The sequence below is a fragment of the Propithecus coquereli genome, unplaced genomic scaffold (genome assembly GCF_000956105.1).
Source record: "Propithecus coquereli isolate 6110/MARCELLA unplaced genomic scaffold, Pcoq_1.0 Scaffold307, whole genome shotgun sequence".
In the NCBI taxonomy this organism is placed as follows: domain Eukaryota; kingdom Metazoa; phylum Chordata; class Mammalia; order Primates; family Indriidae; genus Propithecus; species Propithecus coquereli.
In genome coordinates this window covers 483,487-496,252 of record NW_012148697.1, presented here as the reverse complement: position 1 = coordinate 496,252, position 12,766 = coordinate 483,487, and the positions used below count along the sequence as shown (strand labels likewise).

At 44.4% G+C, this 12,766-nt stretch overlaps 1 protein-coding gene and 1 pseudogene across 1 annotated transcript in view; one reads left to right on the top strand and one right to left on the bottom strand.

Annotated features, from left to right (window-relative positions):
• The window catches only part of ARHGEF4 (Rho guanine nucleotide exchange factor (GEF) 4), a 133,469-nt gene that overhangs the window by 17,501 nt on the left and 103,202 nt on the right, over positions 1–12,766 (bottom strand). The gene's annotated exons all lie outside the window — the stretch shown is intronic.
• The window catches only part of LOC105814811, a 19,215-nt pseudogene continuing 7,999 nt past the window's right edge, over positions 1,551–12,766 (top strand).

Genomic DNA, 12,766 nt, shown 5'->3' with positions numbered 1-12,766 from the left:
TTGTCCTCCTACCTCCTGCCCCCCAAGAAATGTTAATGCCACAGACATACTACATACTGTTCATGTAGTGCACCTTTGGAGGGCCACAAAGCATTGTAGTAGTTAAGATCTTTGCCCTCGTGGCGGAATCATTGCCTCTGATATAAATTCACACTCTAGGGTATAGACACTTAGGTGTGACATCGGTGGGTCCTAGGTACACCAAACGGTTTCCCAAAGCAGTTCTACCAATTGAGACACCCACAGTGGTGTATAAATGTTCCCGTCACTCTGGATCCTAGCTAGCTCTTGGGACTGGCATTATCAGACGTGTTAACTGTCGAGAGGCTAATGAATATGAAATGGTGTCTCTGTGTGGCTTTAACTTACATGTCTGATTACTAATGAGTTGGGCAAGCTGAGCATCTTATCTATGTTTATGGGTCATTTATATTTCCTTTAATGTGAAATTTCTATGAGTTTTATCCATTTTTCTATTGAGTTGCCTATCTTTAACATATCATTGATGTAAAAAATACATGTATGTATATAGATACTTTCCCCTCCTCCACTCCAGGTGTGTCTGTTCATACGTGTTACAGCTATCTCCTCCCAGGTCGTGGCTTGTCTTGTCATTCTCTTTAAGGTGCCTTTTGATGAACAGAAGTTCTTAATTTTAATATAGAGAAATCTGTCAATCTAGTCCTATATATGTTATGTGCTTAGGAAAATCTTCCCCATCTCAAAGTCATAAAGATATTCTCCTATTTTTTTTTCTTTTAGGGCTGGTCAAGTGGAGCAGTGGGAGTGGAGAAGGAACAAAGGAATCTGTAACTGGCTGTGATCAATTCGTTGTAAACACCACTGCACTCGGACCAACCCGTCCTGTGTTATCCTTTAATATTTTATAGTTTTTCTTTTGACATGAAAGCTTTTAATCCACCCGGCAATGATTTTTGTGTATGGCATGAGGTTAGAATCCAAGTTAATTTTTTCCACAAAGAAAGCGAACGGTCTCAGCACCAGGTACGGAATAGGCCGTCCTTTCCCGCGTCTGCATTGTCTGCTCCGTCCGCAAGTCGGGTTTCCGGGACAGCCGGGGCTGCACCGGGACCCTACTCTTGCGGGAGGCAGACGGCGAAAGGGTCTAATGCCCAGGGCCTGTGAATATGTTATGTTACATGACGGAGAGGCGTTAAGGTTGCAGAATTAGGCTGCCAATTAGGCTGCCAATCAACTGACCTTGAGACAGGGATGTCACAGTGGACTCTGTGGGTGGGGCCGAGACGGGCGAAGCTGTTACCCCTCACAGCCCACCTCAGGCATTCCTCTTCTGGGAAGCCGCGGCCTGCGTCTGTCCCACTGTCAGGGTGCTTGAACACACGACTCTCGTGGCGCGACACGCACACCCTCCACACACCGCGCTGGCCTCTCGCGCCAGCTGGACTCGAGCGCCCTGCAGGCAGGAGCCGCGCCTTCTTCGCTGACGGCGACGCTTGCTAAGTGCTGGACACATGAAGGAGTGAAGCGGCGGACGGAGGATTGCGGCTGAGTGGTGACCAACCAGATGAATGAACAAACAGGAGAGGAGCGAGCGGAGCCGGAGCCTGCAGGACGAGCAGGCGGCGAACGGCGAGTCCCCAGAGCGCGCGTCCCTAGAGCCAGCCCGGGCATCCGCGTCTCCCGCGGGCAGCGGGCCCGAGCCCAGCGCGCTAGTGGGAGCCAAGGCCCGGCTTCTGACCGTGCGCATAGCCAAGAGTCCCAAGGAACCCTCATAATTTTTTATTTCATTTGTGTTTTAAAACTGTTTTATTATGGAAAGTTTCAAACATGCACAAAGGGAGAGATATAATAAATAAACCTCATATAGCCATTGTCCAGCTTGAAAAATTCTCAACATGTAGCCAGTTGGTTTCATCATCTAATTCACCTCCCCAATGGATGGTTTTTAAAATAAAACCAAGGCATGTTATATGTAAATACCACAGCATGTGTTTCTAAGAAATAAGGGCCCCATTTGTCTTTTTGAAAAACATGACCACGATACACATCTAAAACAAACTGCAATCCATCAAAGGTCGTCAGAGTGACATGCCTTCTTCTCTAGGGCTCTAAAAAACCTTTTTATTTTGAAATAATTATAGTGTTACAGGGTGTTACAACCTTAGTACAGGTCCTGTGGTATCCTTCACCCACTTTCCCCAGATGGCCTATCTCGAGTAAGTGTGGTGCGATATCACAGCCAGGAACCTGACGTTGGTGCGATGTGTGTGTAGTTCTATGTCATTTTACCACCCGTACAGATTTGTGTAACCACCAATGCAAACTGTATGTAAGCTTTAAGGTTCCCCTTTTCGCTCAGCCAAATGCCCCAGATCCATCCAAGTTGTTGTGTTAATACGTCACTCCTTTTTATTGCTGAGTAGTATTCCCCGGCATGCAAATAAATACCACAGTTCGTTTCGCCATTCACTTGTTTGAGGGTGTGTGAGTTGGTTCCGAGTACTGGATGCTGTGAACATCCATGAGCAAGGTTTCGTGTGAACGCAAGTCCCACTTCTCTGGGATGGATGCCCAGGAGTGCAACTGCATGGGAATCGAATATTTGGTTTTTAAGAAACTGCCAAACTAGTTTTCAGAGTGGGTGGATCATTTTATATCCCCACCAGCAATTGTATGAGAGACCCAGTGTCTCTGAATCCTCACCAGCATTTGGTATTGTCACTGCTTCATATTTTAGACATTCTGATAGGTGCGCCGTTATAGCTTCTCATGGTCCCAATTTGCGTTTCCCAAAAGGCTGGTGAGGCCGAACATCTTTTCATGCGCTTCTTTGCCATCTATCCTCTTTGGTGAAATATCACTTCACGTCCTTTGCCTATTTTCTAATTGGATTTTCTGTTGTTTTAATGTTGAGATTTAAGAGTTCTTTATATATTATAGATGTGAGTTCTTTGTTAAATATGTGGTTTACAAGCATTTTCTCCCCGTCTGTGGCTTATCTTTTCATTCCCTTATCAAGCGTTTTCATGAGGCAAACATTTTAAATTTTCATGATGTTAAATTTATCAATGGTTCCTTTAATGATTCATGCCTTTGGTGTCATGGCTAAGAGCTCCTCACCAAACCCTGGTTCCCAAACATTTTCTGTTATGCTTTCTTCCATTTTTCTCTTTTTCAATTGCACTGCATCTTCCCACAATGGTGCAGCAAACCAGTTCTGCAAACAGCATGGTGACTGCCAAGGAAACTGTCACGCTGGCCCCTTTGGACCACAGCGGCTGTGTGGAAGCAGCTGCTGCTTCAGTGAGGGCCACTCTCATGTTTTCTTCTAAAAGTTTGCAGTTTTACATTGAAATCTATAATCCATTTGAGTTGGTTTTTTTTTTCTTTTGGTATAATATGTGAGGTTTAGGTTAAAGTTCATTTTCATTGCCTATGGATGGTCTAATTTTTCCAGCACCATTTGTGAAAAGACTATCTTTCCTCCCCTGAACTGCTTTTGTACCTTTGTAAAATTCAGTTGGCAAAGTCAGGACTTTACCATCTATTTTACAGAACGAAAATGGTTATCAGAGAATACTAGGAACTGTTGTGCACCAACACATTAAAGTAGAAGAAATGGAAAATTTCTAGAATCACACATCTACCAAAACTGACTCAAAAAGAAACAGGAAATCTGAATAGACTTATAATTGGTAAGGAGATTGAATAAGTAACCAAAAACATCCCAATAAAGAAAAGCCCAGGGCTGGATGGCTTCTACCATTTACAAAATAATTAACACCAATTCTTCTCAAACTCTTCCAAAAAATTGAAGAGGAGAGAATACTTCCTAACTCATTCTGTAAGGCCAGTATTACCCTGATAATAAACCAGACAAAGAAACTACAAGAAAAGAAAACTCAGGCCAATGTCCCTTATGAATATAGATGCAAAACTCTTCAACAAAATACTACCAAATCAAATTCAATAGGGCCCCACGGCGTGGGGGCAGCTGCAGCGTGTGTGAGAAGAAGATGAATCTGCAAAGAAGATCCAGGACGAGTGTCCAGGAAGGGAGAAAACCAGAGGAAAAGATGCTGGAACCACAGAACGGCATGATCGACTCCGCAGACTGTGCGCACAGAGGAGAAGAAACTGTCTTCCTTTCCCACCTCCAGCCTCTCCGAGAAGCAAGAGGTGAAGGAGCCGGGCCTGCTGCAGGCTGTGGAGCAGCTGCTGCTGCACCTCCGGAGCACAGTGCGAGGGACGTGCCCAAGCTGGATGCACAGAGACTAACTGCAGAGCGGGGCTTCCAGCCTTAAGGAATTTGTTCGACAAGGCAAACGTCAAAGGTAAAGGTCACGCGGCTGAAGACTCAAAGACGCTAATCAGACACACGGAGCACTGGGCACATAGGCTGTTCCCTAAACTGCAGTTGCAGGATTTCATTGGTAGAATTGAATACCTGGGAAATAAAAGGAAGCACGGACCTGTTTAAAACAAATTCGACTTGATCTCTATATTTTACATGAAGATTTTGTTAGCAGTGATGATGACGGAGGGGAAATGACGACCGTGAAGTAAGAGCTACTGAATGAGATCCTTTCTGACAAACTCATCTGAAAGTGAGAAGTTTGCTTCTGAGTCAAGTAGAAGCCTAACAGAAGAGCAACAACAAAGAATTGAGAGAAATAAACAACTGGCCTTGGAAAGAAGGCAGGCAAAGCTACTGAGTAACAGTCCGTCCCTAGGAAATGACGTGCTAATGGAGACACCCAGGGCACAGATAGTTGAAGAGGTTTATACCAGTGAGGATCAAAAGGAGTTGTCAGGCCGGGCACGGTGGCTCACGCCTGTAATCCTAGCACTCTGGGAGGCTGAGGCGGGCAGATCGTTTGAGTTCAGGAGTTCGAGACCAGCCTGAGCAAGAGCGAGATCCCCGTCTCTACTAAAAATAGAAAGAAATTAATTGGACAACTAAAAATATAGAAAAAATTAGCCAGGCATGGTGGCACATGTCTGTAGTCCCAGCGGCTTGGGAGGCTGAGGCAGGAGGATCGCTTGAGCCCAGGAGTTTGAGGTTGCTGTGAGCTAGGCTGATGCCACGGCACTCTAGCCCGGGCAACAAAGCAAGACTCTGTCTCAAAAAAAAAAAAAAGGAGTCGTCAAATGGACCAAAGACATTCTGGACAGTCCACGCAGTGATGCTCCTGCTAATACTTTAAATGATGAGGAGGAATTAAAATTAGAGGTAACTCAGGTGGGCCAGTCCTTTTAAAATGTGCAATAGTAACTTTATGTTTCATCCAGAAATGTTACTGAGATAGTCCTCCAGCAAAAGAAAATGTATCTGTTACACTGCTGGTGGGACTGAAAATTAGTGCAACCCCTGTGGAAAGCAATATGGAGATACCTTAAAGAGATACAAGTAGAACTACCATTTGATCCGGCAATCCCATTACTGGGCATCTACCCAAAAGAGCAAAAGTCGCTCTATGAAAAAGACACCTGCACTCGAATGTTCATAGCAGCACAATTCACAATTGCAAAGATGTGGAAACAATCCAAGTGTCCATCAATACATGAGTGGATTAATAAACTGTGGTATATGTATACCATGGAGTACTATTCAGCTTTAAGAAACAATGGTGATATAGCATCTCTTGTATACTCCTGGATAGCGCTGGAACACATTCTACTAAGTGAGGTATCCCAAGAATGGAAAAACAAGCACCACATGTACTCACCATCAAATTGGTATTAGCTGGTCAACATTTAAGTGCACATATAAGAATAACATGTATTAGATGTTGGGCAGGGGGACGGGGAGGAGGGGACGGGCATATGCACAAATAATGAGTGCGATGCGTACCTCTGGGAGAATGGACACACTTGAAGCTCGGACTTGGGGGGGAGGGAGGGCAAGGGCATCATGCGTAACCTAATCATTTGTACCCCCATGATATGCTGAAATAAAAAAAAAAAAAGAAAATGTATCTGTTAACTTGCTATCCTGCAAAGTTGGGATTACTATGCATTTTATCTACTTCGAGTGAAAATCCTTAGGTAGTAAACCTTTTTTAAGATATCTCTTAGAGATCTGGTATTTATTTATAATTATATTTGTCACTTATTAGCTGAAGTTAAGCCTATTTATTCTCTATAGTGTTTATTTTTACATAGATATGACTTCATAAAATGATTAGTAGTTAATAAACAGCTTCTGTTGCTAATGTGCCATTGAATGCCTTGTTTTCACTAAGTTGGATGATATTCTAAGCTGTAAATATATATTGAATGTTAATGTCCATTTTTAAAAAGTAAAAATAAAAATTGTCTTACAAACTAAAAAAAAAAAATCAAATTCAGCAGCATATTAAAAGGATTATATACCATGACCAAATGGGATTTATTTCTTGAATGCAAGGATGGTTCAACATATGAAAATGAATCAATATGCTACATTAATAAAATGAAGGAGAAAATACATGTCAGTTGATGCAGAAAAAACATTCTTCAACACCTTGTCATGATAAAACATTCACTAAATTAGGAATACAAAAAAAAATGTTCTTAACGTGATAAAGGCCACATATGAAACACTCACAACTAACATCATACTCAATGATGGGAGATAAGGGACAAGACAAGGATGCCTGGCTTCTCCACTTCTATTCACTACAGTACTGGAAGTCCTGGTGAGAACAAATAGGCAAGAAGAAGAAATAAAAGGTATCCAAATTGAAAAGGAAAAATAAAATTATTTCTGTTTGCAGATGAGATGATCTTATATGTAGGAAACCTAAAGAATCCACGATAAAATTGTTAGAGCTGATAAATTCAGCAAAACTGCAGAATATAAATCAACATACAAAATCAGTTTATTTCTGTGTTTTTGCAATGAATAATCTGAAAAGGAAAAATTTTTTTTTTTTTTTTTTTTTGAGACAGAGTCTACTTTGTTGCCCGGGCTAGAGTGCCGTGGCATCAGCCTAGCTCACAGCAACCTCAAACTCCTGGGCTCAAGCGATCCTCCTGCCTCAGCCTCCCAAGCCGCTGGGACTACAGACATGTGCCACCATGCCTGGCTAATTTTTTCTATATTTTTAGCTGTCCAATTAATTTCTTTCTATTTTTGGTAGAGACAGGGTCTCACTCTTGCTCAGGCTGGTCTCGAACTCCTGAGCTCAAACAATCCACCTGCCTCGGCCTCCCAGAGTGCTAGGATTACAGGCGTGAGCCACCGCGCTCGGCCTGAAAAGGAAAAATTTTTAAATTTCATTATAGTAGCATCAAAAAGAATAAAATACTTAAGAATAGGTTTAACAAGGAGTCAAAATATTTATACAATAAAAACTATAAAATATTGCTGAAAGAAATTAAAAAAAACTAAGAAAATGGAAAGACATCCCATGTTCATGGATTGAAAGACAATATTTTTAAGATGACAATGCTATCCAAAGAATCTACAGATTCAATGCATTCCTATAAAAATGACAGTGGCATTTTTTATACAAATAGAAAAACTCATCTTAAAATTCATATAGAATCTCAAGGGACCTGAATAGCCAAAATCATCTTGAAAAAACAACAAAGTTGAAGGACCCACACTTTTTGATTTCAAAACTTATTGCAAAGTTACAATAATCAAACATGTGGTATTGACATAAGGACAGACATATAGACTAAAGGAATAGAACAGAGGACCCAGAAATAAACTCTCACATATGTGGTCAATTGATTCTTGACAAAGGTTCCAAGACACTCAATGGAGGAAAAGACAGTTTTCAACAAATGGTGCTGGGAAACTGGACATCCAAATGCAAAAGAATGAAGATGGACTCTTACCTAACAAATACAAAAATTAGCTCTAAATAAAAGAGCTAAAACTATAAAACTCATAGAATAAAACATAGAGGAAAAGCTGATGGTATTGGATTTGGAAATGATTTCCTGGAAATAACACCAAAAGCACAGGCAACAAAAGAAAAAGAAATAAAAATTGGACTATATCAAATTTAAAACTTCTGTGCATCAAAAGACAGTATCAGTAGAGAAAAGGTAACCCACAGAAAGGGAGAAAATATTTGCAAATCATGTATCTGATAAGGATTGATATCCAGAATGTATAAAGAACTACAACTCAGAAAACAAAACAAAAGAAATAAACCAAAAATTCAAAAAACAACTCAATACAAAAATGGGCAAAGGAATTGAACAGACATTTCTGCAAAGCAGATATACAAATGGCTAAACAGCTCATAAAAGGATGCTCAACGTCACTAATCATTAGGGAAATGCAAATCAAAACCACAATGATGTATCACTTCACATCCATAGGATGGTTATTATAAAAAAAAAGATGGAAAATAACAACAATATGTGGATTATCTCTCAATTGTTTAAACAACTGGTTGGCTATACTTGTTTGATGCTATTTCTGGATTCTCTGTTATAATCCTTGTGTTCATCTTCCTCCCATGCCATCTTGTTTTTTGTGGGTCTGTAATAATTCTTGAAATTTAGTAGAGTGGTACCTCTTACTTTATTCCTCTTTTTCAGAATTGTTTTGGCTATTTGTGTTCCTTTGCCTTCCCATATAAATTTTAGAACAATTTTGTCTACAGTTACAAAAACTCTTGCTGAGATTTTGATAGGAATTGCATTAAATCTACGTACTGATTTGGAGACCAGTGAGTCCTGCTGAGTCCTCCAATCCATGAACACAGAATATCTCCCCATATTTAGATTCCCTTTGATTTCTTTCAGTGCTTCTTTACTTTAGAGCAAGTCCCAGACATCATGCAATTCAATCTGTAAATACTATAGTATATGTCTTAAAAGAGAAGGTCTCCCACTCACTCTCTGCCACACTTTCTCTGGGGCATTTTTAAAGCAATGGTCTTTCTAGGGGAATAAAACAGATTTCTTGTAGGAGTCACTGCTTTTCTTGGCTCTTTTCTTAGCCAGTCCCAGCTGGGGTCTCAGCAGTTCACAGAATGATTGCTCATCTAGCAAATTTGCAGACTGAGAGAAAAGAAAGTGTCACCACAAGTCTCCCACTACTTTTAGTCATCATCTTATATTCAAGCTTCCAGCACAGGGTGTGGGCCTCAGAAGATGGTCCTGAGGGTTTCACGACTGAGTAAACGAAGGCATTGTGGGAGTGGGGGTGGGGCGGGGGAAGGGCCCCAGGACTGAAGCAGGGGTCCTGGCTCTGTGCTCTGTGTGTCACCAGCCTGGAGACACTCGCCTCAAGCTCTCTGGTGTGAAGCAAGGCCCCCGGAGGGTCACCTACAGCTAATTGGTATGAATGCATTAAAGGGTGTGACCACATGTCCCTCACATGGCCCGGTCAGCACACAAGCCGGTCTTGACTCTGGATTTTTAATTTTTGTATAGCAAGACAAGTCAGCTGTCTGATCCATTCTGAAATCCTAACAATGTTTAGACAGCAGCACAGCTCAGAATTCTGGATTTGGACAAAAGTTCAGCGACGGTGCCTTTACCTCTGGTGAACAGCAGCCAACCGTTCTCTGCTCGCCCTTGTAAGGGAAGACGAGTGGCTCTGCCCTCCAGGGAGAGCCCTGGGGAATATCCTCAGCGTGGACCTCTTTGCTGTGCTGCCCCACAGCCCTGGAAATCAATGGTTCTCAGTGTGGTGCCCAGCTGGTAGCTGCTCTTGGAACTTGCTAGAGATGCACATTCTCAGGACCCTCCCCAGACCTGCTGATCAAAGCCGGGGGCAGGACCCTGCAGGCTGCGTCTGCACAGCCCTCCGTGTGAACCGGTATGTGTGGGAAGTTTGAGATTCCCTGCTTTCCTCAAGAACCATTAAGAAAGTGACTACTAATGCTGAAGAAAGCTCTGCTCCAGCAAATAAAGGCAACACAGTCTTTGGGGTGGCCTTGGAGCCTTTTAGAATCTCTCAACAAAGCCTGGCACACGGTCTCAGGGTGGAAACAGAAATCTGGGCACGTGGGGCATCTGGAGGGCTGCAGGCACCAATCAGCCAGGGGCTTCTATGCATTTGTTTCTGTCTCTCTGCATTCACCCAGCAGTGTTCATCCAGTGCCCACTGTGCTGCTGCCGCCAAATACCACGCTGGGTTCTAAGGGTGCAGTGTGAAGAAGGAGAGTAATGATGGTTTAAAGCAAAAATTGTAACACTGTACAGCGGGGCTTATTGTGTATGTGGATGAACATATAAATGACAGCTCTATCATAAATCAGGAAAGGAATAAATGAAGTTACACAGCTGCAAGGTTCTTACATTTTATATAAAGTGGTAAATATTGCTTTTAGTAGACTATGAAAAGTTAATGACATGTATTATAATCTCCAGAGCAACCATTACAAAATAATGCAAAGGAATAGAGATAAGTCAAAGATAAGTTAAAGTGGAATTTAAAAAAATCCCAATTAACCAAAAAGAAGTCAGGAAAGGAGAAAGAGAGGCACAAAAAGAAGATGGGACAAAAGAAAAGCAAAATGGTAAATGTAAGTCCAACTATATCAATAATCACATTAAATGTTAGTGATCTAAACACTCCATTTAAAAGACAGAGACTGTCGCGGAGAGATAGGAACACTCATACACTGCTGGTGGGACTGCAAACTAGTGCAACCTCTGTGGAAAGCAATATGCAGATATCTTAAAGAGATACAAGTAGAGCTACCATTTGATCCAGCAATCCCATTACTGGGCATCTACCCAAAACAACAAAAGTCGCTCTATGAAAAAGACACCTGCACCCTAATGTTTACAGCAGCACAATTCACAATTGCAAAGATGTGGAAACAACCTAAATGTCCATCAATACATGAGTGGATTAACAAAATGTGGTACATGTATACCATGGAGTACTATTCAGCTTTAAGAAACAATGGTGGGGAGGAGCCAAGATGGCGGATGAGACAAGCCGCCAGTCAGAAGGTCTCTGCAAAAAAGACGAATTTTAGAAGAAAGAGAAAAAAATAAGCGAGCAGAGAAACATAGATCGGGTGAGGGTCGGAAGGAAGGGTTCCTGAAACTACAGGAGACTCCACGGGAAGACGTTGTGGAGGAGAACTGGAAGGAGAAAAGTCCCGAGAGGCTTGGAGACCAGCGACAAGGGTAGGTGGAGCGGTTCACTTCCCCTCCCTCGCATCTCGGACTGCTGGTGGCTCCTGAGCGGCTGGAGAGACCTGCCGACACCAGCCCACAGACGGCTGTCGCCAGTGAGCAGTGGCCTCTTGCGGACTCAGCGCCGGGCTCCCAGCCCTCTCGGGGCACCTCCCCGGGCGCAAACCCGAGCCTAGCGGCAGACGCCATAGTGCTCCGTTCTCTCCTTCCCCCTCCCTACCCGTGCGTGCCCAGAGAGACAATTTAGCCATCACACGGAGGCATCTCGAAGGAACGGGACCTTTCCTTTTGGGGCCCTACAGTAGACTGAGGGGTACTCAGACTGCGAGTTCCCTACCCGCCAGCCCTCCCAGGTGCTGCTTGCCTGGGGACTCCAGGAGAGCGGGGCAAATCCCGAGGTGGAGTGAAATCGATCCAGCTTGGGCGCCCTGTAGGTGATTCAAGACCAGCACCCCTCCCCCTGGCAGGGTCAGGGATTGATCTCCAGGGTCCGGGGATCAGGCCTGCAGACCAGACCCCGTACACCCAGGTCACGATCGCACTGCCCTGGGGCACGGAGGAGAGATCTGTGAAAGGGCCTACTGAGGAGCGTGTGCCTTCAGGGGCAGATCAGCATGCCTGAGCGGCAACCCTCCTCCCAAAAGAGGGCTGTGCTCCCAGCTCAGGCTGCGATCCTGGGTGGGGAACCTCCCAGCCCACGTCACAGCCAGGGGAGATCCATCGGCCTGGACCCCATTTGCTGGCAGAAGCCTGGGAGAGGACACGGAGAGGGGGAGATTGGAGGGGAGCGAGACCTGCTCCAGAGTGCTGGTCTTGGACAGCCCCACCCCCCAAGCCCAGACTTTCAGCTCAGTGGAGCCATTTCAGCCCCTCCTGGCAGCTCTGCACAGAAACAAAGAGCAGAACTTTGACCACTGCTAACAGCAGCTGTGGAGCCTGAGGGCAAGCTTATCCAACCCAGCCCCACCCAGACTCACTCCCGGTCCTGCCCCAACTGACGGGGAGAATAAGGACAGCTCAGGCTACAATCGTGAGTAGGGAATCTCCCGCCCATGGCCCACGTCACAGCTAGGGGAGATCCATAGGCCTGAGGTCCCGCTTGCTGGCAGAGGCCTGGGAGAGGCCACGGAGTGGGGGAGAGTGGAGGGGAGCGAGACCTGCTCCAGAGTGCGGGTCTTGGACAGCCCCAGCCCCCAAGCCCAGACTTTCATCTGAGTGGACCCATTTCAGCGCCTCCCGGCAGCTTTGCACAGAAACAAACAGTAGACCTTTGACCCTGCTAGCAGCAGTTGTGAAGCCTGAGGGCAGGCTTGCCCAACCCAGCCCCACCCAGACTCACTCCTCCCACTGAGGGGGAGAATAAGGACACACCTGGAAATCCCAGGGCCCCACCCACCACCCGAGGCACAAGAGGGCCTCTCTAGAGGAATAAGAGCTAGCTACAGGACCCAAAAACAGCACCGGAGCTCGCTCCTCCCTGCAAGTGCCACCTACTGACAGGGAGGTCATCCTGCACACCCTTTTACTGCATCTACTGATTCATCATAAAGGGTGTGGTAGAATCTCACCCACAAACACCACCTACTGGCTAAGAGACTAAACAGGGCATGTCATTATCCAAACGAAAATTTAAAGGCAAGAAGGAACAACTGATCCAGATGGGAAGGAACCAGCAAAA